The 15,519-nt window shown below is 41.9% G+C and overlaps 1 protein-coding gene across 13 annotated transcripts in view; it reads right to left on the bottom strand.

Annotated features, from left to right (window-relative positions):
• COA1 (cytochrome c oxidase assembly factor 1) overlaps positions 1-15,519 on the bottom strand; it is a 131,724-nt gene that overhangs the window by 84,726 nt on the left and 31,479 nt on the right. For 9 of the 13 annotated variants that reach the window (XR_012667138.1, XR_012667141.1, XR_012667139.1 and 6 more), the window contains one exon: positions 10,091-10,198. The exons of 1 other annotated variant lie outside the window; for it this stretch is intronic. The gene's annotated coding sequence lies outside the window, so the exon portion shown is untranslated. Of the gene's footprint in view, positions 1-9,100; positions 9,198-10,090; positions 10,199-15,519 lie in introns of all 13 variants that reach the window. 3 more of the 13 variants (XM_048839107.2, XM_048839101.2, XM_048839108.2) reach the window with 1 other exon arrangement.

Below are 15,519 nucleotides of genomic sequence, written 5' to 3'. Positions count from 1 at the left end.
ATATACCAACAGGAGGGGTTCTCCCATTGGTGTAGGTTCTCCGAGAGGCAGTAGCTAGGTCAATGGGAGAATTCTCCTGTCAACCTAGTACTGTCTACACCAGGGATTAGGCTGGTTTAACTGCGTTGCTGAGGGTGTGGATTTTTCACACCCCGATCAATGTAGTTACGACAACCTAATTTCCTAAAGTAGACCACGCCTTAGTCAACTTCCACCTTTTGATCAAAAGGAAAGTGGCAACAACACAGGGCCACAAGGGTGTAGGGCGCAAAGAATGGGGAAGACGATCCTCAGGGATTCAACAAAACCACTCATTTCCTCAACCATAGGCAACACTCAACACTATCACCCCTGCTGTACGTGTGTTTTACCTATGCCTACTTTGCAGCAGGGCTAAGTGTTAGTAATTATGACTAAACATCACGTTTTGAAATTGCAAAAGTCCCATTATAAACAGCAGGTAGCTAACAACAGAAAAAATCCCCAATTTTGTCCAACCACTTTAAATTAATTGGGGAAAAAAAATGCAGATTTTTCACAAAATTGAACTTCTCCAAGTCTGCAGAAAGAGTGCAACTGACTAATTAGTAATTTCAGTCTTTCTTCTCAATACATCTTCCAACTCCCCAATATAACTTGCATACTAGGAGTCCTGGGTGTCTGACCCTTGCTATGTTTGCAATAATGAATTAATCTACAATGGCCCATATGTTATTACTTGTTTGCCGTTTATTCATTATTCATGAATTAGCCCACCTGAAAATGCATGCATTTTTTTTTTCTAGAGGCAGCTACTTGTTTTCAATGTTTGCATGTGTAGCATTTTGCTTACAATGGGACATGCAGTACAGGAGTTGGAGTTTTCAAAGAGAAAATATTATTCATGCTGTAGACAAGATCTCGTCTAAAAAAAAATATGAGGGTAAGACTGACAATGCAGGGCAACTTTCAAGATAAGACTAAACAGCAGTAAACCCTTGCCACCACAGTACACAGCATTTACCTGAGTGTGTGTACAGCACCTGGCCCAATCCTGATTGGGGCCTCTGAGCACTACCAAAATACAGATTATAGAAAATAATAAAACAGTACCCCTTTAAAACACCAATAAAGTATCATTCATCCATAGATCTTAAACCCCCTCATCAAGTCACTAATCACCTAAGCCTCAACAATATTCTTTGAAACTTTAGACCTACCCTATTTCTATCAAATCAAGCTCCGACTAATCAATTGTATTTCTTGCTCTCTGCTTTGTTTTTGACAACAGTGCCTTCTGGTAACAACTTACTCTAGCTCTAAGTAGGTATTTCAACTATTAGTTATGTCCCACAGTACATATTACATCACCTTTCTGAGAGACTTGTCTGAACAGTTTCCCTTCTCTTGCTTTATCCCTTTCATAATGTTCTTCACATTCCTCTTTCAATATTTGCTGTTTCTCTTTGTGATGGCATTCAGTCGAAGGTATTTAAGAAAGGTTACATAGCAAAAGGGTTACTCTTGGAGCTGGTTTCCTCCACTCTCCGAGGGAGAAACGGTAGTGCACAGCTCTCATAAAAACTCAAGCAGTCGCTGTTGGTTTGGGGACAGGAGAGGTGCCAACATACAACAGTGTCTGTTGTTTTCCCTGAGAGAGCGACTAACTTAGTGAACAAAGAACAAAAATAGACTTCATATCCAGCATGGTCTGGTTGGGACTGGGAATACAAATACCTGTATTCTATTAGTAACCGTGCCACTTGGCTACTGTGCTCTTTGCTTGTCTAGCTACAAATATTAGGTCCAATACAATGGCCACTGAAGACAATGGTGAAGACAATGGTTACGACTTTCAATGCACATTGAAGTGAATGGATCAGTTCCTTTCTGAGGTTTCATTAATTAATATTTTTGAAGTGCTTTCAGTAGCTCATTGGATGAAATGTCTGGTTCAAAGCCCTCTGAATTAAATGAGTCTTTCCATTCACTCCAATGCAGACTTTGAATCAGGCCCTGTAAGAGCCATGTATACAATAAACTTTTGGGGCAGAGGTTGAAGGAACTGGGTTTGAAGACGGGGTGGGAGGAGGGGAAGGAAGGAAAAGATTTCCCTTCTGACCTCCAGTGCTCAGATCCGTAAACTTGAAAAGCTTTAATGGGGGGGGGGGGGGGGAATTGTATGTCAGGTGATGGTTTTCCACAGACATGGTATAGTAGACTGGGATTATCCTTCCCAGAAGACCAGTAAAAAAAGGCTGAGCAGGCAGTTTAAACTTTTTGATGAAAGACAAATGGCAGAAAAGTGAGCTGTGATCTAGCTGCCATGCAAAAAACTGCATATTTACACGCCAGCTCTGTGATTTCCTGATCCGAGTAGACTGTGTATTAGATTGATCTATATCTTACTGTGTAGATTTCCTGAGAATCAGACTCCATATTGCCAACTTCAAGATATCAAAAATCGTTTGGTTTTGTTGTGTTTTTTTTAAAGATTGTGTTTTTTAGGTCAGTCTCGATTTTTTTTTTTTAACTCCTCCTGCCCATCCCCAGGTGTGTGCATGTGACAATTAGTGTTCCCCACTCTCCCACATGTACTGGATAAGGTGATTTTGACACCTGCTCCAGGAGCTCATCCCCCACATCTGCCTGTCTCCTGCCTAGCAATTAATCCTGTCCTCCAGCCCCCCTCAGTTCAAACCCCAGCATCACCACCTCATCAGGTCAGCCCCTACCCCATCAACCCCACTGCCCTCAATTCACCCTCCCAGCACTCACTCCATCTGCTCATAACCCAGTATCAATAGCACCCTCTCACCCTCGTCAGCCCCCCACCCCACCCCTCGGCAGGCCACAGTTCAGCCCTCCAGCCTCCCCTCTACCCCTCTTAGGGCTCTTCACCCTCCCAGGACAGGGGGCTGGTCTCCCACTTCTGGCACTCCCACTGTAAGCTCCACAAGCAGGGGACGGGGAGGCTGACAGCGGGAGCCCCAGCTGCCTGGGGCTGACAGCAATTTCTAAGTAAAATTAAGCCACGCCTGAAAAAAAAAATCCAAATATTTGAGAGTTCTATCACAAAATCACTCGAGACTTAATTTTACTTGGAATTTATTGAGAGGGACGTGATTTCTATCAGACTTTCCTCCTAAATAAGAGATCTTTCCATACTGGTCAGGGAAACCATTATAAACAAACCCTGCTAACACTGATAATCTGTGTGTTTTTAAAACACAACTGTGCTAGGGATCTGATCCAGAGCCCATAGAAGTCAATTGGAATCTCTCCATTAACATCTATAGGCTCTGCATCAGGACCTATTTGCATTATCTGATTGATTAAATCTAAGAAAGGATACGAGTCCATCACAGAGGTCATGGATTCTGTGATTTTTTGGTGACCTCCGCAACTTCAGCCCTACATGGCGGGGCCCTGGCTGTCAGCCCCACAAGGTAGAGCGAGTCCCAGGTGGCAGAGTTCCAGCTGTCAGACACTCCCACCCAGGGAGGCGAGGCCCTAGCTGTCGGCCCTCCCCCATCTGGGCAGCAGGGCTTGGACTTGCATGAACTATTGTTTATTGACAGCAACCCCTCTGACTTTTACTAAAAATAACCATGACAATATCTTAAGCTTTAAATATATTATAAAATAAATATGATCATCTTCTATTGCTTCATTATTTTCCATCCTCTAGGACCCCAAAACACTACAAATACAGCAAAATGCTGTACAGTAGATGCTAGATGCTTAACTTGTAAGGCTATGTTCAATAACTGAAGCATCCTATATACGGAATAAATTGCACACAACCAACATTCTCAATAAGTTTAGCCTAATACTTTTTATGTTAAAGATTAGGGCAGATAACTAAGTGGTAAAATACCAGACGTTAAAATGGCGAAACACTAATAATGTTGAATCAAAGCCTGGTGTACTATTGATGTTACACAACTAACTTAGTTAAAAGAACAGGAAATTATTAAAGCACATGGGAAATCTCCACTGATTATCCAGGTGGGACAAGTACCTCAAAGTATGCAACATCATAATGAATACTAGAAGTCAGTGCAAGCAGGGACTAGTCTAGTTTCACCAAAAGAGTATGACTAATGCTGGATGGTGTTTCTTTTAGAAGCCTTCTCTAGACTTAGAACTTCAAGGAAGTAAAGAATTATTGGGAAATTCCATTTTCACATTTACTGTAAGAATCAGGGTGGTCAGAGGTTTCACTGATCGTCTCCGCTAGTGTCCTGGACCACTTCAGATGTCCTGAGGATCCTCTGGATCTTTGTATACTTCCATGTGCCCCGGAATCCCCTTCCGCACCCGAAGAGATAATCAGTGGGGAACTGCACAAGGCTGCAGAGTTTTTTCCACTTAGCTCTTTCCCCACCCCTCACCCCCACCCCACAAGTTTCTGAAGCAGGAGGGAGTGGTTTGGTTCCCCCCCCTTTTTTTCATTTCACTTTTTTTTGGGATTACCTATCACCATGACAGCTAGGCAGCCTAGATTAACAAACTCCTCCCCATCCATTCCCTTGGGCCAATTACTTATGCCCTAACAAGAATGGCTTAAACAACATAAATAAGACTAACTGGACAAAAATCTGGGAAGGAGGAGTTTGGGCCACTTTTAGAAAGAAAATGCAGAGGGCAGTCGAGTCAAGGGGCAGAAAGGAGAAGAGAGATTTTATTCTTCGTCTCTTCCTGTTATGTCTTTCCCTTTTTTCCAAACCTCTTTGCAATTCTTGAGCTACAGTCACTACACATAATTTGACAAAACCTAGGCTCTTCCAAGTTACGATGAATTAATGCTTCCTACCAGGGCATTACAAGCTTTCTAAGGTATGGACAACTGACAGGTTAGCAGTGGTAGTAACCGCAATACAAAAAATTAGAAAATACCCTATGTCCACCCACACACAGCAATGGAAAATAAAACTTTTTATAGCTGAGATCTCAGAGTACAGTGCCTGTGAAAACTGCAACTTCTAGTAAAAGCCTATGTTGTTTGCATTTCCTTTTGTTACATTTGATTGCTAGGTATTTATTAAACAAAGCACTCTCTTAAAGTTGCAATGTTTATACTTAACATTAATAAAATCTCAAGACACGATTGCTTCAAAAATCCATTGCCTGAGGTCAAAGCCTAGGAAATGGAAAATGTAATTTCAGAAAAAGATGAGAGCAAGTGCTGAGGCGTGAATTTTTAATCACAGGTTAGTACAACTGACTAACACTTATGTAAGATAATTGTTTTGCTATTTAGACCTGATATTTGTATTTCTGGAACTAAAGTTCAAAACGAAGCTATGTTTCCACTTTCTCTAAAAATCAGAGGGGCTGTTGGATTCTGGAAGAAAATAATTAATTTTTATTTTTTTTTTTTTTTTAAAAGCAGGGAAATAATGCTGCGTGACAGGTACAAATGGAGATTGCAATAGTTAAAGGATCTGTCCCGTCTAGAACCATATGAACCTTTGAGTTCCGTCTAGCGTTTACTTACATTACAAAAGAATTGCAGCACACTGGTACTATCACCTTTATTTGTATTGAAATCCATGTAACATACATACAGTATTCTAACAGATCAGGTTTGTTTCACGATGTGTCAGCACAGGATTACGTGTAGCTGTGACTCAGTGTTGCCATTTCGGTTGCACCATCATGATGAAGCAAACGTAAATATAAGATCAGGATGTTGCACTCGTCTTTTCCCCTTTCCCACCCTACCCCCTTTATTGTTATGAGGTTGAGGAAAGCATTGTTTGTGTATCTCTTTTTGGAAAGGTATGGGGCATAAAGGCCATTTTCTTTCCCTTGTGGGAGGGGCAATTGGTTCGTGTGGGTTCCCACATCACCACTCCAATTACTCAGCGCAGCTTTCTGTGTGTTGGCAAATTCAGGGAGCGTGCAATTCGTGGACAGCAGGAACAGCCCAGTGGCTGGGGCACTGGTCTAAGACTTGAGAGACTAGGGTTCAATTTCCTGCCCTGTAACAGACTTCCTGTGTGGTCTTGGGCAAGTCACTCATGCCTCAGTGCCCAATCTGTAAAATGGGGATAATACTTTCCAACCTCACCAGGGTGTCGTGCAGTGGTGAGCTGGAGCCGGTTCGCGCGAACCGGTTGTTAACCCGCTTCCCTGCGGGGGGCACTGAGGCTTTGATGGGCTCCGGCTGGGAAGTGATGTAATTCCTCCTCCGGCCACCAGGGATGCTGCGCTGAGGGAGCCATGTGGACTGGCCCTGGGCACGAGCCCTGTTGTTGCTGCTGCTCCCCTAACCCCTGGCCCTGGGTTCCCGATGCTGCCTGGTGGGTCCCTGGCTGCTCTGCTGGGCCTGGGCTGTGTCCTGCTGCTCTGAGCCGCTCTCCCCATGAGCACCCACCACCTGGCCCACAGCCCCTGCCCTGCCTGCAGCCAGCCCCGTCTGCAGCCAGCCCCTGCTGCACCCCCTGCCTGCACCAGCCTGTCTCCAGCCACCCCTGTACCCCTGCCCGCAGCCAGCCCCTGCCGCACGCACCCCCTGTACCACTGCCCGCAGCCAGCCCCACACCCCCTTGCCTCGAGCTAGCCCCGCTCCACACCCCTGTCTGCAGCTGGCCCAACGTCCACTGGTGCCCTGCAGTTCCCAGGGCAGTAACCCTGCACACCTGCTTCAATGAGGGGGGCAGAGAGCAGCTGGGACTCTCACATGTGCACACCCTAGGGTGACCAGACTGCAAGTGTGAAAAATCAGGATGGGGGTGAGGGGTAATAGGAGCCTATATAAGAAAAAGACCCTAAAATTAGGACTGTCCCAATAAAATCGGGACATCTGGTCACCCTAGCACACCCCCAGGGAGTGGCAGGGACCCACACATGTGCAACGGAGCTCATTTCTAGTTCAGGCCCATCTTTTTAAAAAAAAAACTTTAGGCAGGGTTAACATACATCCGTATTGTCCCGGACAGGTCAGGCTTTTTGGTTTTTAAATCGCCGTCAGGAGGAATTTTTAAATTTTAAAAATTCCTCCTGGGAAAAATAGGGATGTATGGTAACCCTGTTGATACAAAAAATACATACTGGGGCACATCCATTAAATCACAATTTTTCATAGGGAAGTGGTTGTTAAGATTTTGGCAGCTCATCACTGGTGTCGTGAGGATAACTACATTAAAGGTGGGGTGTTGCTCAGGTACTATAGTGATATATCTTAGACAGACATTCCTGTGAGCTGTGCTCTTCTCATTCTGAGACTTAAGCATCAATCAGACCTGCAGATTTTCCAGAGGTCCAGACAAGCCAGCTCTTTGCTGGGTTGTGTATCACTGCATGTGAGGGCGGACAGGCAATGTGACCAATTTTTTTTACCCGCTCCTGTGTATTAGGCGTTTATTAAATCCACCACCTTTAAATAGCAGAAATGCGTGGTGACCGTACCACTTGGCATCCTCCACCAGATGCTTCCTATGAGTTTGGTGCTGCCCTTCAAACTATGGAAGCAGGTATAGGCTTTTTTAAAAAAATAAAAAAAAATTCACCTATTTGTTAGCCAATTTTACCTCCATTGTGTCGGAGCAGGGCTGAGGGTCCTTGTTTAGTCTATCTGGCCCCTGAATGTTGTTGCTGCTCTTAGGAAATACAGCTGTCAGTAGGTTTTCCTGGTTGCAAATATATGTTCATTAAGGACCGAAAATATTTAATTAAATTTTAATTCATAAAGTGAATACTACGAGGTTAATTATAGCTTTTTAGAGGCAGTGTATGGGATTTGGAGAGATTACCTTCTAGTGTTTAGCACAAAGTGTTGTCTCTTCCGCAAAGCTCTAATTAGCTGGCTTTTTTTTTTTTAATAGCCAGTTTCCAAATGATTGCTCAGTAGCTCCCACTTTGTTCTTCATCAGCAGTTTCCCTAGCACAGCTGCTTCAGAACAGGAATATCCCTCCAGTTTGCACTGCAGGGACCAGACAGATTATTTATTACAAAAGGTGCAAGCTAATGGAAGAGCAAAATGCAGGCCAGCCTAGTTCAACACCTGCAATTGTCTCAAGAGAGGCTACTTCTAAATAAATAAATAAAGGAAACAAACCAGAAGCATGAAAAAGAATAGACCCTTTGCAGATACGGGCAAGCAGCTACTCCAAGAGCACAATTCTCTTCTGAAATCTGCAGTGGTCGTCTCCAGTTGTCTAGTCTGCTTTCCATACATATGCCAAACTCCAACTATCATCAATGGAAGATGAGAGCACATGTGAAGAAAGCAGCATTTTGGAGCGGAGATCTATTGTGTGACTCTGAAGAATTTTTCCTCTAATCCTTTAGTTGTCTTCAACCCACACTTTTTTTCTTTTCTTTTTTAAAAGGTTAAAAATTTGACCTATCCTTCGATTGCCTATACTTTAAATCTGGCTACTTTCCAGTAATGTGCTGGATGCCTCAAAGAACAAGGGTAAGAAGGTCTGTTCAGCACATCATTAAAGCAAGGGCACATTTCCTACCCTAGGAAAGATCTCTGTAAACATATGGAGTAGCTTTTACTTAGACACCGACTTCACGCTGTGTTGGTGATATCACATGCTCCAGGAAAACTCACTGCACACTGGAACCAGACTACTGAAGTCTGTTTTGCTCCCCATATTTTCAACGTTATGCTACCGAATGAGTTAACAGCAAGTTAACACTGTTGGTTATTAGTGGGTAAAATTTTTCAAAGTGCAATAGGTGCTTAGATGCATAAATCTTATTGACTTTCAGTGACAGCCAGCTACTAAATGCCAAAGCCACTTTGGAAAATTTTTACCACTGCCTCTTAACATAGCAACTGCTTTGCTGCCCATGTGATGCTTACCCAGCTGGTGGATCTCTTAATCCAGGTGGAGTGCTATCCATATCACAAAGAGCCACCACAACTGTTGGAATCTCAGTTGAGAGGCCCCAACAATGAACAGATAGACACACAGATACTTTACATGGCTATAAATAGTCCCCAGACTAGGTAAGAGGCATGTTGCCCAGGCAACGTGGGATAGCAGGCATTGTCACACACACACACACACACACACCCCCGGCGGGGAATAGTTCTGCAGTTAAATGGAAGCCTCCCACCCAAAGCTGTAGATCTTTCATGAGGACTAAACTTACTTGTGTGCAAAACGCACCCTGCCTTACGACTCCTGGTTCAGCAGGGCACATGATGTTCCACCATACTGTATGCTGGTGACTTCAAGTGGAGTGGGACCTGGTGAAGTGTGAAGTTAAGACTAAGCCAAGGGCTGGGTAAGTTAGCAGCATGCTATATGCCTCTTTCACTCTGGTTATTGGAGGGATTCAACACATTACTGGACTTTTCAAATCCTACATTGTTAAAGGAGCCTTCATCTAACTCTGCATGTTTGGGGGCCCATGAATGTGCGTGTATAAAAATGATTTTTTTTTTCCTAGCACTGAACAATGGTTTTAAGCTGCACTTATTCTGACTCCTATGTAGTAACACAGTGTCTGTGCACAATGGGCCATATCTTGATGGCCTTATTCACACTCATTCAGTCCAGTGGTCTATTTGTGGGGCTAAGAATAGCAGCATGTGTGCCTCCCTATGAGAGTGGGTGATACAAAAGCACTGCTATGTTTGTAAAGGACCAAAGCCTCACCCTTCTCTTGTCTTGTGCAGTTCTTGAAATACAAATGTTATCTGATAATAGTTTTTCTGAAAATTTGATCAATTCCAAGTGCATGCATGACAAGAGCAAATAAAAAATAAACCTAAGAAGTGTTCTGTAATCCCTTATAACTTGTAAAGAGCCCCCAACAACTCTTGGGAAACCATTCTATTTCAAAAACTTTGCTTATGTTCTCTCATAGTTCCCCTGCCTTGTTTAATTAAAATTACTAAATGAAACTTGTGTTAGAAAAAACAGAAACTTGGTTCCTTAGGGATTCAGATCCAGTGGCTTATTCCTTTCATGAAACCTAAATCGCATCCATTGCATCACAGCCATCACCACAACACCTAATGGTGGATTGTAACCGCCAATAGGGAAACAAAGATTCTGCTTTCAGGAGCATCAAAAGGGAAATACCAACAGTGATCTAGGTAGGTGCAGAACTGTCTTTAGGAATACACATATTTACCTGAGACAGCAGTCTCTGAAGATGAAATGTTGATGTTCAACTGCAGAAAGAAATCCGCAGATTTCTGTGGCAATAGGAACTCTTCAAGTTCCAGTACTTTGGTGCCACCTAGTGAAGAGATTTTAAAATGTTATTCGTGTCCATCAATTTTATCTCCTTTTTAAAAGCAATAAATGAAATACTTCAAATCAGTGTAAATCCAAATGAAGATCGCCATCTCTCTTGTTTTAAACAGCCATGAGTATATCATAAATAAAAATTAAATATTCATAGGATAATACTCTCACCAGGTTAGTGAAAGCAAAAAATATAAACTTTCTTAACTGTAAAACAGACTTGGGAATTCGGCACAACTAGGCACTAATCTTTCCTTCTATTAAAAGAAACATGCGCTATTTAAAAAATTGCTTGTCCATGGGCATTTCCCCTTCACTAGAATACCTCCAAAGTAATGGGACAAAAAATCTTAAAGCTCTCCAGGTTCTTGAGCAGGGGAAAGCTTCGTTATAACCAGTGGAGATCTCTCCAAGGACCAAAGCATATTAAGCACTTAAATAAGCACTATTTTGTTCTGAGTCCAACTGGTCTTGCTGTCAGATAAACTTAATATCCATATATTAATACACATAGCTTGCACGCTTGCCATTTATGTCAAGCCTAACACAGCAGTAGGATTTTCAGAGGGATTTGTTCCCTTTAAAATTTAATCCAAGCCACAAACTGCAGAGTGTGGTTTTACCATGGACATTGCTGAAAAATAATGTAAGGTGAGATAAAACATCTAATCCTGAAAGAAGCCCAAAGCCTTCTGTATTACATAATTATACTATCCTATAGATCACACTTACATATCGAGCTATACGGAGACTTGCTAATATAATGTAAAAGATGCACAGTGGGAGTGATTCACTGTCTGGTCAATGGAGGATTGCACTGAACAAGCCCTTAAAGAACTGGCCAGCAGAAAGAGCACATTACTGACCTTATTACAAACTGTTTCAGTAGGGCCGAGAGCAGGCAAGCCAAATTGCATGGGATCCAAGGAAGTGTTTAAGGAGCAAAAGTAGAGCCACCAGGTCTAGACATTGCTAAAGATGCTTGAAGGCAAAGGGTGGGGGGAGGGGGATGGGATGAGGCAGTGAATGGATTTGTTGAAGACTGCAGAGAAGGGCTAGATGAAAGAAGCTGACTGTCAGAGGCAAGGAAGGGACAAAAGAAGAAGCAAGAGGTTGACAGACCGGAGAAGGTAGGGCTGAGTGATTACTCGAAGTAATACTGGTTTCAGAGGAACAGCCGTGTTAGTCTGTATTCGCAAAAAGAAAAGGAGTACTTGTGGCACCTTAGAGACTAACCAATTTATTTGAGCATGAGCTAACTGCAGCAGACTTTATATACACACTGCTGCAGTTTCCACGGTAAACATCTGATGAAGTGAGCTGTAGCTCACGAAAGCTCATGCTCAAATAAATTGGTTAGTCTCTAAGGTGCCACAAGTACTCCTTTTCTTTTTTCGAAGTAATACTGGCTTTTTTGCATCACAGTGGAATTATGGAGGGGAAATGGTAGCATTACTGGACTGTACATGGAGAATACACCATTGTACATTGTGGCATCTTGATTAGAGTGGGAAGTTGGGATGAGGAGGGTCAGACTTGCTTTGATTGTAAGCTCTTTGAGGTAGGGACTGCCATTTCTTATGTGTTTGTACAACACTGAATACAATGGGGTTGGGGCCTTTAGGTGCTACTGCCACATAAATGTAAAATACTAATAAAAATGAAAGACACTAAAATCACTGGCCTGATGGTCTGTGGGCCGTATGCAGTCGGTGGGTGATAGTCTATGATCCACACAGAAATATATGTGGTGTGGAGCAGATGGCAGTCAATGTTTCCAGTTTATAGGCAGAGGTAGGGCAGGGACATGAGGTCAGACTTAAGGTTTTGTTATGTTAATGGGCAGTGTGATCACTTGCATGTTTATTTCAGCAACTCTGTGAGGTAATTTGAATACAGATTTAACTGCCATTAACTGCTCATTTTCAATTACTGTTTTTTAAGCTGCAACAACCCTTAGCACACACACACAAATAGCAACTTGATCAATTTTTAAAATAGTCTTGCCTGTGATATTACTGTGTGTTCTGATTACACAACTCGGTGACCTGTCCAAATCATGAGTCATATTGGGCCAAGTCCACTCCAGTGGAGCTCCACCTACTGACATGAGCTACTTGCATATAGCCCAATATCTGTAATACCGCTTTTCCATGCAATCAATTAAATTTAGTTTTTTTACTATATGGTCTTCTTGAAATCAATAACCTACTATCCTACTCGCTAAAATGGTATAACTAAAAATATATTTAAACTGCAAATAGCAGCTCACTCAAATCAAAGCCATTCTTACTGCTCTCAGAATAGTATTCATACAACTGTACATGAAAGATGCTAAAAATGTATCTTAAGTAAATTGCAATTGTCCAATTCTCCGAGTCCTGAAAAGAGCAATTAATATGGATTCTCCTTTGCAGAACTGCTACCATTCTATGAATAATAAAAATAGGGTTAGTAATGTACATATCCCCTTTTTGGCTACATCATCACTTTAAAAAGTGTTTCTTCTCCTAAGAAAATGAATTTAAAAGCCTTCAATGTTAATATATTTACTTAAAAAGCACCCTTTGTTCCTAAGAAAATGTTTAATGTATTTCGATCCAAAGGCAGAGCATTTTCATTAGTGTTCCCACTGTTTTTACATTTGTCCTTTCATGTCCATGCATTAAGGCTCTGTTTAAAACCTGTCTATACCACTAATCTGCCTGGAGAGCTTTTTCTGGATATTCAAAGCTACACTCAAGCCTATAACAAAAAGGGGGAGGGACACAAGACAGAGAGAAGTGTTATGCATAAAGTTCAACACAGCCTTCTCACATAAACACACACAAGACTCTAAACTACAAGGCATGGCATTTCCACAGCAAGCAGTTTCTCTAGACAACTGATTTATTAGGGCCTGTAAAAGCACCTTGAATCTGAGGTCCAGATGCATTCATTCAGGTCTATCATTGCTGCAATCTATACATGATAGAATAAAAAATGCTCTGACTCTCTGATGTGGGTGTGATGGAAACCTGCTAAAGGGCCCAGTGATGCTATCTAAGGCTTAGGTGACAAGTGCATAAACCAGATTACCAGATCCTTCAATTCAGAATCTTTGCACTTGCTTCTATATCTGCTGTGGAGCAACTACTGGCTTAACAACAGGTGAAATCCTGGCCCCACAGATGTCAATGGCAAAACTCCCATCAGCATGAATAGGGTCAGGATTCCAAACAAAACTAAGAGCATAACAAACTTTAAGAAGTTCCCTGGCCACCTTGAGCTACACGCTTGCCCACTCAATGCAATACTATAGTGAGCAGTAGAGTTGTGACAACAGGGATAGAATTTCTTGCTACCAAAGCACTGTCCCCTACCCCAGTCTCCCTTAGCTGACAGCAGTATAGGCCCCATCAGATGAGGATGAGCAGGAACTGAGTGGGACACTGTTTTCCCACCTCGTAAAAATTTGAGATCCCCACCCTCCCCAAAAAAAATTCCCATCCTGAATCAAATTCATGAAAATTTGAGGGGAAAAAAAGTAAAAAAACAGTTCAGTCAAACATTTTTTGGTTTGAATTTTGACCAATTTTTTTATTCCAATAAATTTAAAAAGTCATTTTGAACTGGAATTTGTCATTTTGACATGTCAACGTGGTTTTTTTTTATGTGTGGGGTTTTTTGGGTTGGTGTGTTTTTTTTTTTTTTTGGTTTTGGCACCACCCCAGCCCCCCCCCCCAAAAATTTCTGGTCAAGATGTTCTCGAAAAGTTTTGGTTTAAACAAACCAGCATTTTTCAACAAAAAGCCATTTTGGCAAAAAAATTCCCAACCAGCTCTAGTTTTGACCCACCTGATATAGCACAATTTTGGAGGAAAGGATTAGAGGACATGGAAATCTAGGACCAAATTCTCTGCTGGAATAAATGGGCACAAGTCAACTGACTTAAATAGTTTTGCCCACTTGTCATAGCAGAGAATTTTGCCAGACCAGCCTGGACAAATGCATGGATAATATTTCACTCTGAAGGACACATGACAAACGGTAAATAAATAAAATCACTGATTTTGTCAAAAATATTAGAGATGGAGTGAAACACAAAGTGGCACTGCAGAATGCCTAGAGGCCTAAACAGGTGTTCAACACTGAATAAGTTATTTCTTTTCAAATATACTGTAAATTACACAGGTTGCCATTTCATGCCAAATACAAACTTATAACAGAGTGAGTAAATCCATTTCATAATACTGGATACAAACCCTCAAACTAGTCAACCTAGGCCTGCATTAGTCTCTGGATTTGTAGTTTCTCCTCTACACAATCATGTTAAAAGGAGCTAATGCTTAATTATGTGCATACACAGAAGGATAAGTACCATTGAGTCTAGATTTCCTGAGCATTTAATTCAAGTAGTCTTTTAAAACTGACTTAGGGGTTGTAAACGTATACTCCCCCTTGCTGCACACACTTATTAATAATGGGAATTGTACTGGAAGGGAAAAATATGCTCTAGCCCGAAAAATATGCTCTAGCCCCACTTTGGCCAAATGTAGATTATTTCAGGTGCACGCTTTTTACATGTGTTATATACACCAATCAATACCTTCCAAATTATATTTTGCTGGAAAACCTTTCCCCACAGCCTTATCAGAATGTATTAGATCAACTGTACCATGTAATTATAAAAAATGAATAAGTTAGGTGGTCTTATTCCATATTAATCCCATCAATGTTCTATTTATTCAGTGCGTTCTGCCCTGCCCTGTCCTTTCTGGTATTACTATTTATAATCCTCAGCTCCTCCTGCCAAAAACCTGCACCACCACTCAGTTTCCTTGTAAATTTACTTCCTATCTGGGCTTGCATCTCAGAGGCCAGAAAACCAATGCAATGTTGTACAACAGGACCAAAAGTGTTGCAAGGTGGAGACATTATTGTCCATTTCTTCCCCCCCTCCCAAAAACACATACAGGAATGTCAGGTAGTGGCTTAAGCCTGGGAATTGGGAGGTCTGAAGTCTAGTCACTTATTTTCCCAGTCTATAAAATAGGAATACTACTCTTTCACAGGGCGGTTTTGAGACTTAGTTAACATCTTTAAAGTGGTTTGAAGCACCCAGCTGGAAAGTGCACTAGAAGTGCAAAAAGAAAAGGAGTACTTGTGGCACCTTAGAGACTAACCAATTTATTTGAGCATAAGCTTTCATGAGCTACAGCTCACTTCATTGGATGCATAAAAGTGGAAACTGAGGAACAAGGGGCGGGTAGGAAAAAACAAGGGGAAATAGGCTTGAATAGAGACTGGGAGTGGCTAAGTCATTATGCAAGG

This window comes from Caretta caretta, chromosome 2, assembly GCF_965140235.1.
Source record: "Caretta caretta isolate rCarCar2 chromosome 2, rCarCar1.hap1, whole genome shotgun sequence".
NCBI classification, from domain to species: domain Eukaryota; kingdom Metazoa; phylum Chordata; order Testudines; family Cheloniidae; genus Caretta; species Caretta caretta.
This window is presented reverse-complemented; position numbering and strand designations above follow the sequence as displayed.